Source organism: Chelonia mydas, chromosome 10, assembly GCF_015237465.2.
Source record: "Chelonia mydas isolate rCheMyd1 chromosome 10, rCheMyd1.pri.v2, whole genome shotgun sequence".
In the NCBI taxonomy this organism is placed as follows: domain Eukaryota; kingdom Metazoa; phylum Chordata; order Testudines; family Cheloniidae; genus Chelonia; species Chelonia mydas.
The window spans coordinates 82,087,746-82,102,347 of record NC_051250.2 but is presented as its reverse complement, the minus strand read 5'-3'; the positions used below and the strand labels follow the sequence as shown (position 1 = coordinate 82,102,347).

The following is a 14,602-nucleotide window of genomic DNA, read 5'->3' as shown; positions in this document are numbered from 1 at the left end:
GTTCAGCTAGCAAAAACATTTTCCCAGGCCAATAGTCTAGCAAAAAGGTTTTAGAACAGTCCCTTCCATACTGGTCGTGCAGATCATATTGACGATGTTAGCCTGAACCATGTGCATGTGGTTTCAAAGTCACTGTTGATGAGGCCTTGAACACAGAGCAACAGCCTCGCATCTAAACCATCCTCCATCAAAACATGATTCAGCAAAACCAAAGAGCAGCAGCTTGTACGAATAAGGACCGCTGAGTGACGAGGGGCTGGAGAGCAGCTGAGTTGGAGCTAGGTGTGCCCAGTGTGGGTGCCAAACCAAGGAAAGGCAGAAGAGAGCAGGGGAATGGTGCGTATACACATCCCCTCTGCCGTATTCACTATCTCGACTCACCTACAGAGAGCTGGGCCGATCACTTACAAGAAAGTATTTGCCAAATAATTGATTTGTTTTAAAAAGTGAGATGTTAAATAACTTATTAAATGAATATTAATCAGATAGCTCCGCACAGAGAACACAGTGCTCACAACGGGCTCTGTGAAAATAAAGGCAAATAAATACCTGGGAAATCAGGGGGTGTGGACCTTCACAGTGCAGAATGGCTGTCATGTTTTAGTTATAGGATTCTTTTTAAGTCCTTTGAAGGGCTGATGAATTCACTATGGAGCATGAAGGGATTTGAGCCCATTCACTTAAACAGAACTAGGTGTGTTTGCAGTATAGGTAAGGTAAGAGACTCAGTTCAGATGGTGCCTGGACTCAAAGCTGTACTCAAAGCTTCGGTGTTCTTCCCATCTACTTTATATCCGACCACTTAATGAACAGCATAAAGACACCCCAAGTCTTGAACCAATACCCCAGACCTGAACACTCCACATTTTGGAAAATTGTGGAGCCAGATCGGAGTTTTGGGTCTTGTCCCCATCTTCATTTTGGTTCTTTCCCTTGATGCTGCCTGTCTTCCAGAGCATCTGGTGTACGTCAGACTCCATACAATAAGCAAGTTATAATGCACATGCCCACACAGTTACCTAGCAAGACCCTTCTCTTTATATGGTAGGTTGCCTGCAGGCATTTGGGCAGGACACAAGGGAACAGTAATAATTCCATAGCATACGTGCCAGTCATGTTTCAAAGCTAAATACCATGCCCACTTAAATTTAACCAAGTAAAAAATTTATTTCAAAATATCACATGGCATCAGTTTACTTTATACACTATGCACCTGTATAAATTGCTTTTTTAATTACAGCAGGCCAGAAAAGTAGCAGGGGTTTTATCAAAGAACTATGAACTATTTAACTGCTTTTGGAAATTATTTAAAAATAAAATAAAAACAGAATGTGCACAATTTAACTGTAATATGATTTCAGTGTAGTGTGAAAAGACTGAAAAACTAGCTTAGAATTAAAAAAAAAAATCTCATCCTTCACTGTATAATCACAAAGATGACGCTGTCTTAAATTACCCAACGTCATTACCAGATCAGTACTGCTCATGGAGTCCGTCTCCGCAACCAGCGTGTCTACACTGGGAGTGTGGCACGTCCCAGCTTTCATTTAGCTAGCTTGGGTACCAAAGCAGTGAAGCCACGGAAGCATGGGCTATACAAAGTGCCCGGGACCCCACGTACACACTGGAGTGGCTAACCTGTGGTGAAGTCCATGCTGTCGCAGCTTACCCAAGGTAGCTATATTAAAGTTGGCCAGGTATTCATACGCACGCTGCAGTCACAACCCCTAACTGCAGTGCAGACTGTCCACTTGACTAAAAGGCAGAAGAAAACATACACAAGAAACATGAACTGTCTTAACACCACGCCGCCAGCCCTGGGACAGGGGCTGATGGGCCCTGTACTGATACACCAGGGGAGTCACAGTGACATGCCCTCAACAGTTTCTCATCCAGAAGCTAAACATCCCAAAGCAAGGCCCAGTCCTGCAAACTCCGATCACAAGATTTCACTGGGAACGTTCACTGAGTCAAGATGGGCCCAGAAAGTTATCGACGAGAATTCCTAGCAGCATTTAATTGGTGAGACAGATAACTTGGCACGAATACTATTAGCTATTCTGTTTGTTACAATTGGGCAGAGCCACTGCTGGGTTTCTATACAGCACCTGAATGCTTTACAGATCAAAAAAGTGAGGTATGGTTATGTGAAAGGAACTACAGATCTCCGAATTATTACTGATGATGTGGTTGTTACAACTGCACCCCGCAGGCAGCATCTCATGATTTGTTATTTCATTAATATTTTCTTCGGTATTCTAAAAAACCCACAACTCTTTATAACCACCAGGCTCCAAAGTTAATATAATAGCAAAAGTCTGGTGTAAGTCTAGCAACTAAGGGTCTCAGCTAGGGTCGCTTTCATAATAGTTCCCCTTCTGAATGTCAGATTTTTAAACTGACTAGCATTTGCAGGGAGGTTTAGCGACCAGTCAATTATATTTATGTATGTGATTATCAAGCTACTATATTTTATGGGATGTATTTAAATACAAAAGGAAACTATGAAGCAGTGATCACAGGTTATGCTGGAGACTGAAGTAAAACCCTAGCATTTAATGATTATAAGAAGGGCTCCAAGCCGCTACCCCCTAACACCAGAGCCCAGTTCTATAGCCCTTACTCTGGCAAGACTCCAAGGGTCTGTCTACACTGCATTAAAGCTGTGCCAGCTGACAGTCTCGCGGGGCTCGGGCTGCAGTGCAGATGTTGAGGCTCAGGCTGGAGTCTGCACACAGGGACCCTGCAAGGGCCTTCAGTAGGTGTCTTGCCAGAGTAAGAGCAGCAGGAGTGAGACCTTTAAATTACTTCCTGGACACTGCTGGTCTAGTGTCACATTTATTAAGGTGTGTGAAATAGAACGCGTGCTAATGGGTGTCATTTACACTCTAAAGCCTAAATTTGAAACGCGGCCCATGCTGCCAGACGTAAGCTGCTAATTTAGTTTCATTTCACTTTAAATTCTAAGCTGCTACTGTGCACAGGGTGGTCTGGTTTTGGTTTTTTTTAAATGCTTTTTACTCATTCTTCTCTGGATCTCAATTTTTTGTAAGTTCTTTCTGCGGGCCACAAAACATCCTTTTTATTTTACTGCACCAAAGATTGCAGACAAACAGCTCAGGCATGTTTCGTACACATCCTAAACATACTGATTCCACTTTCAGCAGTTGCTTTTTTCTGAGAACTACAAAGGGTAAAAAGTTTCCAAATGGACAATTTTGTGACTTCAGAAAAGGGCGCAGAGTGTATGTGACTCACATTGCGCTGAGCACAGATTTCACATTTCTGACCTTTCAAAAAAAGCCTCAAGGACTTTTCACATTATGTTAGTCACTTGCCCGCTTAGATAACGGATTCATATTTCACTTGACTATGTAGGGTTTCTTTCCTGGTCTAAGGCTTCATTTCTGTAACACAAACAAGTCTCTTTGTTCAACCCGTGATGAAAACCCTCTTCTTGACTGAGCTATTAGTTAAACTGGATTTTCAGTGGATTGCTTCAGGATTTCATTTCACCGGTCCCTGGCAGGTGATGTTAGCTCAGATCAGCTCTTCCAAGGGAGTTTTACATCCTGTGCCCCACCGCTATCTGGTGAACACAGTGGAGCAAGCCAATTCTCCTGGACTCCACTGACTTCAAGGATGAATCCCTGCAGAAGGATGAATCTGGCCCAGTAAGTTTCAGCTTGAAATAGGAGATGAATTGACTGCCACATTTTTTTTAAACGTTGGGCACAGGTAAGCAGAACAGAAGGGTTTGCTGTAGGTTTATAGATTTTTCAGGGAACCCAGAGGGAGAAAAAGAAATAGGAGTTTGCTGTTTGCAGCCCCAGGCACTTGGACCCTTGCAATCATTTTCCAATATCTTCTTTCTCCAGTTCAGAATTGTCATTATTGGTTCCACTCCATCCATCGCCCTACAGAAAGTGATAGCAAGACAACACTGCCTTTTTGCTTGCCTCCCAACATCTCTTCCCCCACCTGAAAGCAACAGCCCAAGAATGTGGTCACCAAGACTTGTCATGAATCTAAGACGTCTCAGATAGAACACACAGAGGGGGACAGTTTGGGGGGTAAGCAGCCTCCTACCCCGTCCCCATCTCCCTACCCACCCCCATCCTACCATACCCTAACCCTGCAGAGCCCAAGCACTTGGGCTTTATGCCGGTGGTATGAACTCCACTCTCACTGATCACAAGGCATCAGTTGCCATGTGCAGCTGTGAGCATAAAAGTCCATCCCCATGTGCAGCGAACTGAGACAGAGACAGTGGTTCTGAACAGAAATAAAAGGCCAAAAAATAGGAAGTGCTTATATAACGGCTCTGACTATTAGCTTAATTATGGTCCTTACTCCTTAGAGACAGATCCCTGAATGAATCTCTGTCATTTTTAGCTTCAGTCGCTTTCACTCTGCAACGTGGTCAGTGCTGGCTGCATCTCAGAAAGAGAGAGGAGACCACAGGGACTCTGATCTCCAATCTTATAAAGTCTGAACTCACTTTGGTTCCTCAGAATCACAGAAATGTCTTTTCCTATGAGCCTGATATGAAAATACAATTTCAACTGGTTACTATCTCCAGGATCCACTGCTCTCTGTCACTCAGACAATGTTCCTGGAGTTTCAAAAAGGAAACAGACTCTGGACTATCTGAGATTTAATTTAGAGCCTATACGAAAGTGCGTCTATCTAAACTATCTAACTGCATTTGAATTATTTTAAAAAATAAGAACAGAATGTGCACAATTTAAATGGAATATGATTTTTAAATGTAATTGAGAAACATACCTGGATTTTATAATGATGCAATAGCAGAATATTTCAGCATGCCAACAGCCACATCTATTTGTCTGTTTAATGCCCGATGACGACAAATCCTTCTCAGTGCCTCCCTGTGCACACACCAATAATACCATATAAAAATGCAAAGAACCGTCCACAGAAACAGGGGGATAACCCCACAGAAAACAGAAGCAAGCCCATCCCCTTCGATGCAAAAGCTTGTGCATACAGATGGCCTTTGTGCCATGTCCGGAAGATGAGCAAAGAGAATCAGGCTCTGCTGGGCTGAATGGGAGAGATGAATTCCTCCAAACCAAGGGCCATTCACTGAAAATAGCCTGCTAGTTAAAATCTAGTGATTGTTCATCCAATTGCTTAAGCTCATCTCCGCTGCCGTGGCCAAGAACTGGGAGAAAGGTGATTCTTAGATGCTAAGCACCCAAGCCACTTCAGGTTTTAAATAATACAGGGGGGTAATACTGACACACGGATGTGTTCTTCCCCCTGCTCACCTCCCAGCGCCCCACGCAAGCTAGCTGACTAGGCCTCTGCCTTGGCCAGCTCAGAGCATTTCTTCACACCGCCTGCTTGGCCAGCTCAGAGCATTTCTTCACACCGCCTGCTTGTAGAGAGAATTTTTAAATTAAATCATCGAAATTACTTAGCACATTTTCACTGAGCGGAGGCCTGGTTTACACAGCAAAAACAAAGTGTGAGAAATCGAAGCGTGACTGTGACCTGGAAAACAGCATGGTTTAAGCGGCACACAGGCCAAGCACAGAAGAGTGAAAGAAATCTCTGAGGCCAGCCCTATCCCCTGGCCAAGAAAGGGGAGAATCCGGAAAGAGCTGGGAGAAAGCAGATGGGACTCTCTTCCTTCCCTTTGCCCTGCCAGTTAGACAGCACCCGTACAGCTTTCAAGAGAGACACAGGGTTCAATCCACCTCGGGCAGGAAGCAGGCAAAACTCCACTGAAGCCGATGGACTTGCAGCCAGTAAAGCTGGTAATAGAATTATCCCATGTGCTGTAATAACTGGGGGCCTAAAAACGTACTCGACTTGTGAGCTCAACTGAAGAAGCATGTGAAAGTTCACAAGATGTTACAATAACCTATAACAGGTACCGAGGGGGAAACAGACCTAAATTGGTCTAAACAAAAAGGCCTTCGGAGGTCATTCAAGACCTGACATGATTATACCATGCTTGGTAAAAACAGAAGATGTGGACCTGGAAATTCATGAACCAGATTTGGTGTGTCTGATATCAGGCCTTAGTGGTGGACAAAATAATGAAGGGGATGAACTATGCCATCCCCTTCCTCCCCCCCCGCCTCCTCTTTGCAGTTTTTGACAGAAGACTTTGGGGGGAAAAAATCTCATCCCAACACATCTTCCCTTCACAGCTCTCGTCTTGTCCCAACTGTTCTCATCTTCCTCGACCACGAGATAGAGGGAGGAGGCTAGACCAAAAAATTGTCTTCCCGAGAGGAAAGTCATCAGGCCTTGCAGGCCTTTGTTTAAGAAACTTTGCTTTTCATCTGAGTGTCATAATATCATTGTAACATCCAGTCCGCTGCCCATCAGTGGGGATAACTGATGGCTAGCATGGCAGAGGCTCAAAACATCCTGTTCTGTCTCCCTTCCTTGTTGTGTTACTTTCTGCCCAATCCTCTTGCTCTCTCAGCTTCTCATCAAATCCTGAAATTAACAGCACTGCTTCAGCACAGCAAGCGGAGAGGGCCCCAATCCTGCCCCATCTAAGAAGAAAGGACCCAACCAGACGATGTCCATGATAGGGACGTGAGCCTGGGGCCAAGCAACAGGCGTTGTGGTTGCCCTGCCAGTCTAAAGCATCTATCGGTAACTGACCAGCTGCCCGGTGTTCTCAGAACATCTATAAAGGCTGCATTTCCCACACCCAGGGAAATAAAATAGGAGAACACACCCTGCACACATCAGGGCAGAGAAAAATTAACCCTTTCCTTGTCATCAAAGAAAGGTTGCTAATGAAAATAAGAAACTGATATTTTGCCTCCAAAAGGATAGACACTTTAATCAGTTTTGATTACGTTTGTTTTGTAGAATTCTCAATTTCTGTTTAAATATAAATGCTTGTTTAATTTTGGGGGGGAGGGGGGAGATTGTGTTTGATAAATAAACTTCCAACATTAGAATAAACGCTTTTGGGTGTTTGCCAAAAAAAGGAGTAAACCAGGGTCTTGGTAGGGGGAAAAACCCAAACCACTGTTTTAATGTTGGGCAGAGAAAGAGTTTAACACCTTTAATGCTTTTGGTCTTTGATATTATACGGCAGGTACCAGAGGAGCTGTTAGATGGGACTCGGAGGCCAGAAGGTTCCATGGCAGGTGGGATGGAGATCAGGACAGGTCAGTGATGTCTGATGAGGGGGGGAGTTAACCTTCTGTGCCAAGTTCCAACCCTGGGAGTCCTGTACTCTCCTCTCCAAAACCAAACTCAGTTTACTAGAGCTTTAGGGTACTTGGCTTAAGGTATCGTTCAGGAATATGGGAGTCTCAGGCAGGCAGCTGTAAGGTCTATTGAAGGTTTCACTGCCACCTGGTGGAAACCTCTCCAGACAGCACAGCCAGGTCAACTCATCACGTGAAGGAGATAAACCAGTGAGAACCGCTGTGAAAACCTGGACCCATACCCGTTTTCCTACCCTGGGGGAGGAGGGTATTGGGAGCACTGACTTTTTTCTGCATTTGATGTTTCTGCACCAAATCAGTAACTATTTCAGGAAAAAGAAAAGGAGTACTTGTGGCACCTTAGAGACTAACCAGTTTATTTGAGCATGAGCTTTCATGAGCTACAGCTCACTTCATCGGATGCATAGCATATCGTGGAAACTGCAGAAGAAATTTCAGGAAAAATTTCAGGAAAAAACCCAGTACAGAAGTTTAAAATCACCCAGCAACATGCTCCAAGCAACCCACTCATTAGTGTTTTCAGTTCATAGAATCTCAGGGTTGGAAGGGACCTCAGGAGGTCATCTAGTCCAACCCCCTGCTCAAAGCAGGACCAATCCCCAATTTTTGCCCCAGATCCTGAAATGGCCCCCTCAAGGATTGAACTCACAACCCTGGGTTTAGCAGGCCAATTGAAGTCCTGCTCCAGCCAAGTTGGTCAAACTAGATACTAACAAATTAAAAGAAAGGCTTTAAGCTTTGGCCCATAACCAAAGAACTTTCCACAATTTGAAATAAATATATACGATTACCACATACTTATACAATTATTATCGTAACACTTTGCTCGTGTTGATATCATCACTCTATGTTTGTTATTGACAAGCAATATAGAGATCACTTTGCCTTTATTAAAATGATAATACTGTATTTATATTCCTAAGCAACTGCACAAAACATCTAGGTCTCTCCCCTCACAACGCCTGGCCTGTCATTTATTCCTCTCAATACTGCACTTCAGCTTTAAGAAGCACAGCATGTCTGGAAAGCACGGTGTCGAGCTGAATTTCCTTCTACTTGATTTGGATTTGGGAACCTGAACTGACAATGGAGAGTCTGTTAGTGTACAACAAACCTGCTGATGCTGTGAGACGACAGTTTGTTGAAATCAGCAGATAAACTTCAGCAAACACCTTTAACCTATTTCCCAAAGTTCCAGTGGGAGATTTTCATTAAACTCTCTACATAATTTTTTCTGCTCTTCAGCTTTCTTGTCAGTCTAATAATTCCCATCATTTTGATGATTACATCAAAAAGTTCTTCAAAGAACAATGGAAAAAGGGTTTAGCTATTTTTTCTCCTTTGCAAAGATTATGTAATCCACATGCTGTCATCCCTGCAGTGCTAAAGACAGCAAAGACGTGCAGGACAAAGTTCACTTGTTTTCCTTTGACAGATTTCTCCTGAAGAAGGTTTTATAGTCAAAATGTGGCAATTAAAATTACTTTCTATTTTTTGGCCTTTATTTTAACTGGAGTTGTATGAATAATCCACATCAGCGGCAAAACGGGCCCCAAAACAATCACTTTTTTGTTAGATCAGTGCAGAGTGGGAAGTGGTGGTATCTGGTCTTTGGTCTGGATTTGGGGGGCGGGAAGGGGGGGTAGAGAAGAGGGAAGGAGTGAGGCAAAACCCTAAGCTGTGTCCAGCAGTAGCCTCTGGAAAGCACCACGTGGCCCAGCCTTCTGCATGCCTGGCCAGAACATACACTTCTAAAAACGTCTCTGGGAGGCTCTTGCCACCAGCTCATGGAGTTCCCCGGGTACCGTTTCCATGGCAAACAGCAACAAACAGATTTTCATGAGAAAGTGTCCAGTTTTAGTGCCTTCAAATCACTTCCGGCCAGCAGGAAATACGTAGCGCCACTGCAGACCATGTAGGCGCAAGCAGAAAAAAAGCGAGCCTGTTCTGGGGGACAATGCATTCACAGGGAAACAGTGCAAGGGATGCAGGGGGAGGGGACTCGGGTCCCCTGCGTTCTGTCCCTGACACCGCCAGTGAGTCTCCGTGGGATCTTGAGTTGCTTCATTTAACTTTTCTGGGCTCCAGCTACCCCAGCTGTACAACGAGAAAAACACTTCCCCGCTTAATTAGTTTCTGTTAATCACTTTGGCTATGTCCACACTGCATCTGGAAACCAGCCTCCCAGCTCAGGTCCACGGATCGACGTTAGCAGGGCTCACGCTAGTGTGCTGAAACGAGCGGTGTAGCCCGTGCTTAGACACTGCTGCTCGGGGGAGAGCTCTGGCGCTTCAGCCCACCCCAGCCCGAAGGCTTCAGAGCCCGAGCTCCAGCCCAAGTCGGAACGTCTACACAGCTATTTTCACGCTAGTAGCACGAGCCCCACTAATACAAGTCTGTGGACCTGAGCTGGGAGGCTGGCTCCCAGATGCAGGGTAGACAGACTCTTTGAAGAGCCTTCCTTTAATTTAACATCATAATTTAAAAAAAAAAAAAAAAGAAACGAAACCCCAACATCATTATACAATGGCCCTTAGCACTGCTGCTTCGAAGCAGGTGACTGCAAAGGTTTGGACAGTTACTCTGGTCAAGTCCCACGGCAAACTCCTAGGAAATAGCTGGAGTAAGTTGAAGACAGTTGGTTAAAAGCTGGGTTAATTAATTTGACCCCGAAAAATAAGTCTCTAAAAATGACATTGTTGGGGTGGGGGAAGGATCCGTATTATTTTGCCCCACTGAGCTCCTCAAATTTGTTCACTTTACAGTGAACAGATTTTCTTGTTCTGAACTGCCAGCCTCACATACTATGCCTCGGATCTGAAGTCATGCCAGGGTCTCTCTGGCTTTCTCATCGCAAATAATGATTCTGCCCTTGGAATTCAGTTAACAATTCTATTAGCGACACTTGAGCCAGCAGAAAATGCAGATCACAGCTCTGGTGGTACTGCCAGGCAAGCAGGAAAATAATATTAAGGGCATAATCCAAAGCTCACTCAAGTCAATCAGATCTTTCTATAGATTTTGATGCATTTTGGATTAGACCTTAGAATTTATTTGGTCTCTAAAGTGACCTGGAGCAGTTCTGCTTAGTAAGAAGCTGCCAACTGTATATGGCAATTTTTCTGACCATAACCACACTTTAAAAAAACATGAATATGAGTAAATCTGCAGCTCTGTAAAACAAATTATTATACGACAAGGCTATTGCAGTTACACTGCGACAAATAATCAGGCATTTGGGACTATTACAGAGATGTGTGACCTGAAAGAAATACAGCCCAACATTCCTGTGTATGAAAGAAACAAGGAAACCAGACAGACATAAACCTGACTGTAATTGTTAAAATATATTAGAGATTATGGTAAGACATAGGTTTGCACAGGATTGAAAATGCATCATAGTGCAAGACTAACACATCTGATTTAGAAAAGGAAAATTGTGTCAAATAATATTGTGCATATTTTAATAGATTATCAAATTAGTTACAAATTAGAAACAGTGGTGGACGTAATTTATCTGCGTTTCAGGCGAGCGTTAGATATTGTAAAACATGACAAATTGATTTACGTAGTTAGAAGGCAAACTGGTATCGGGAATAACCACTGCAATGGATTAAACATTGGCTCAGGGTCAGGAATCATCCAGGATCAGGAAAATCTGATGCACAGAGAGGTACAGAAGAACTTAACAAGAAAGGAACAGACTGATGCCAGTGAAACATTGGGACAGTTGGCAACTAACGCCAGAGAAAACAAGAGATCAGAGGCGGAGGAAGAGGCTAGCACGGGAGGCGTTCTACAGCTTTTGATTGCATGGTGTATGACGGGAATACAGAACAAGAACTAGTTTTAGCAGCAGAAGCGAGCAGAGGGCAGTACACCCAGTCGGGAGGAAGAATACACACTGTTAGCAGCTATTGCTGAACACAAGGCTTTGCTGACATGCCAGCTGTCCCCACCAGGGGTTGGAATCACTCCAGAGCATCCGCGCTTCTGCCTTCCAGAGCGATCCCCGAGGACGGCCATAGGTGGCTGGTTGTTTGCCTACCTGAAGGACACACTCAGTGTGCCAGAAGGCTCAGTCTTATTGGCACTTCTTGTCCATTTGCTTCTGGGGCCGTTAGGAGGGCTAGCAAGGATCCATAGGCGGTAGCACTTCCCTTTACACGGACAGATACAGAGCTGTATGTTAACCTCTCCTGACCAAGCTGGGGCAGCTAAGTTTATAACTTCAAACTGGGGCTTGGTGAGAGTGAGCTGGAGAGACTGCTGGCAGGTGAGGAGAAGTAACCCAAAGAGATGCTTGAGCTTGGATCAGCTCCCTTTCGCAGAGGGATTGCACCTGCCATTCGAGGCTCATCTTAGACCCTAAGCCGTTCCTGGGTGAGCAGGCAGCAGCTGCCACAGGACTGCTTCTCCCACCCCCACCCCACCCCTGTGCTTGGGGAGAAGGCTGTGAGCCAGGCGCTTGTGTCTTTGCCCCAGGGTTAATGCAATGCTGTAAAACTGGGACTATGCCAAAACTCAAGCAAGTACGGCGGAAGCCCTCTGACTAAACCACGCTTCATGCTGGGGGTACATCACAGTAGGGTGCCACAGTCCGCAGTAAGCATTGGCTGGTTTCCTGTGCAGCTTACGGGGTTTGTCTTGAGCTATAAAGTCCTAAATGGTTTGGGACCTGGCTACCTGAGAGACTGCCTCTCCCCCATGCCGCTGAGATCAGCTGAGGCAACAGTTCTCTAGCCCAGTGGTTCCCAGGGGTCCTTTTTCCCCCCAAGGACCCCTTTGGCATCTTACCAAGCGTCCTGGACCCCTTTCATTTCTGGTACGACGGGGATGACCCCGCCAGCGTGGGGCTGAGTAGCCCTTCCACTGTGCTCAGACGCTTCACACAGACTATACCCAGGGCTTCCCTCACCAGGAGGGTACATTGTGATGAAGTGAAACTGAGGCCACTGTAACTCGGATACATTTGGTTCTTTGTACAAGTAAATCAGAACGGGCCGAGGCCAACAGCAGAGATGTGCATTACGGCCTTCCTACCCATTCCTCCCCCCACACAGATCTGTTTTTACACCCAGTTCACTCAGGAGACCTGCCTTTTATAAGGGTGCAGTAGGTCTACACCGCACATTCAGGGGCATGCTTTAATCTAGCTAGCACAGGTAACCATAGTAGCGTAGTCATGGCACCTAGACCTCAGCGCAGGCTAGCCGCCCATCGGAGAGCCTGGGTGCTCACTTGGACTGCCAGCCCACACCAGAATCCATGCCACATGCACGGCTCTGGTATTGTTGTGCTAGATTAAAGCTAGCACGGGTGTGCCAACCCACAATACAATTAAACCTGAATGTGTGAGAACTGGAGCTCTGCTATCAACGCAGAACTGATTAGGCCATTTGAAAATCTTTTTAGAAAGCCAAACACCTTGTTTTCAGCTCTTCACATCAAAAGGTAATTCACCTTAAGAGCTCTTCTGATATGAATACAGGATGTGCAATTCCAGCCTGGAAACCTTGCGCTATTTTTAGCCTAGGAGTGTGAAAGGTGGTAGATTGACAAGAGTTATCCCCCAAACACCACCACAGCCGACTTATTTTCTAACTGAAAAACAGTTTTAGTAAGTTCTGTACCCTTCAGAGACGCTAGCGCCTGCAAAGACACATCAGCAACAGGGACCCTAACACCAGGTAAATGACTACGGGTTAAATGATCCTCTGCCCCCACCACAAACGCAGAGGCTGCCATTCCAGGCAGCACTGGTGCAGACTGCGCAAGGGGGAGAAGACCCCTTACTCTCTCCCCACGCACCTCAGACACATTAGGAACCACAGAGCGACCTGGAACAGAATTTGGTCCTCACACAAACTCATGTCAATGAGGCTATTTGTAAAACAAGGTGCTACTCAAGGTGAGCCACAGAACAGGAAGCTATTCAGATAATTTACATTAGAAGAGAACGCACTGAGCGTTGTGGAACCCCCGACTTACTTCTCTGCACAACGGCAATCCGAGCATATCAGGCAGTACCCACAGCGTCTGAAGCACTCTCCAAACAAACAGTGGGACACAAAGCTCCTCAACTGACAGACAAGTAAACACCCAGAAAGCCCTGAAGGGCAAAAAGGGTGTATTTACAATGGTACTAGCTCAGAACGATTGTGACATGACTGAAAAACTCCATTAATAAAGGCCATGACATGGCTAGCTACTATGGGTTCAGATGTGCTCACTTGCATTTTAATGGGGTTTTTCTATGACGTTAAGCTAACTCAACTAAGTTACACCCTAGCAACACACCTTTTTTGCCCCTCAAGACAGACCCAGGGGATTTGGGATGGGGCTGGGGGAGAGAGAAAACAACTGTACACCCAAAGGTTGTTTAATATATATTTTAAAGACTCACACACACACACACACACACTTCTATCCAGGCCATTATTAGATGGCTAATTTCTTGTAGGCATCATGGCAAAAGTGGGTACCAAGGTGGGAGACGTAGGAGGACTGGACACCCTCCTCCTGAACTAGTTCAATAGATGTGGTCCAGGCATATGTGGGTGAAGAAGAAAACACAAGATGTTACAGAGAAGCAGAAGGATGTGGGAGGCGGGGAGGGATGGAGATGGGAAGTGGATGTCAAAGCAGGTTAGATATATCCATACATGATGACTTAGTGAGGGCCAATGGCTCCTGCAATAACAAAAGTTATTTTATATGAAAAGTCAAATATTAAGTGAGCACATAAATGACCTTAGCCATCTGAATGTAACAGATAAGCTGGTTGGGAAGGAATTTTCCTCCAGGGCAGATTGGAAGAGGCCCTGGAAGTTTTTCGCCTTCCTCTATAGCATGGGGCATGGGTCACTTGCTGGAGGAGTCTCTGCTCTTTGAAGTCTTTAAACCATGATTTGAGGACTTCAATAGTTCAGACATAGGTGAGAGGTTTTTCGCAGGAGTGGATGGGTGAGATTCTGTGGCCTGCGTTGTGCAGGAGGTCAGACTAGATGATTATAATGGTCCCTTCTGACCTTAGTATCTATGAATCTATGAACATGTTCAGTCCAGGTTCTTTTGCTATCCACTTAAACAATCTCCACAGGTGAATTTCCAAAGAGTCACCACTATATGGGGCCCTATAAACCTTGCGCAGGCATTTGTTCCCCTGTTCCTTTAAGCTAACTGCACACACACACACAGCCTTTGAAGTCATGGGTCCTCTTGCAACGTACCATAAAGCACAGGCTATTCCACCCAAGGCATCCAAATGGAACTGCCTGCCCTGTTGCTTAGAAGGCATCTTCCCAACCCCAGGAGGAACATTCCGATGCAGAACACAGAAGCTTAACGTTTGCTTTCAGCTGAGCAGC

General features: G+C 45.2%; 1 protein-coding gene across 6 annotated transcripts in view; it reads right to left on the bottom strand.

Annotated features, from left to right (window-relative positions):
- Positions 1-14,602, bottom strand: part of FRMD5 (FERM domain containing 5) — a 319,313-nt gene that overhangs the window by 275,065 nt on the left and 29,646 nt on the right. The gene's annotated exons all lie outside the window — the stretch shown is intronic.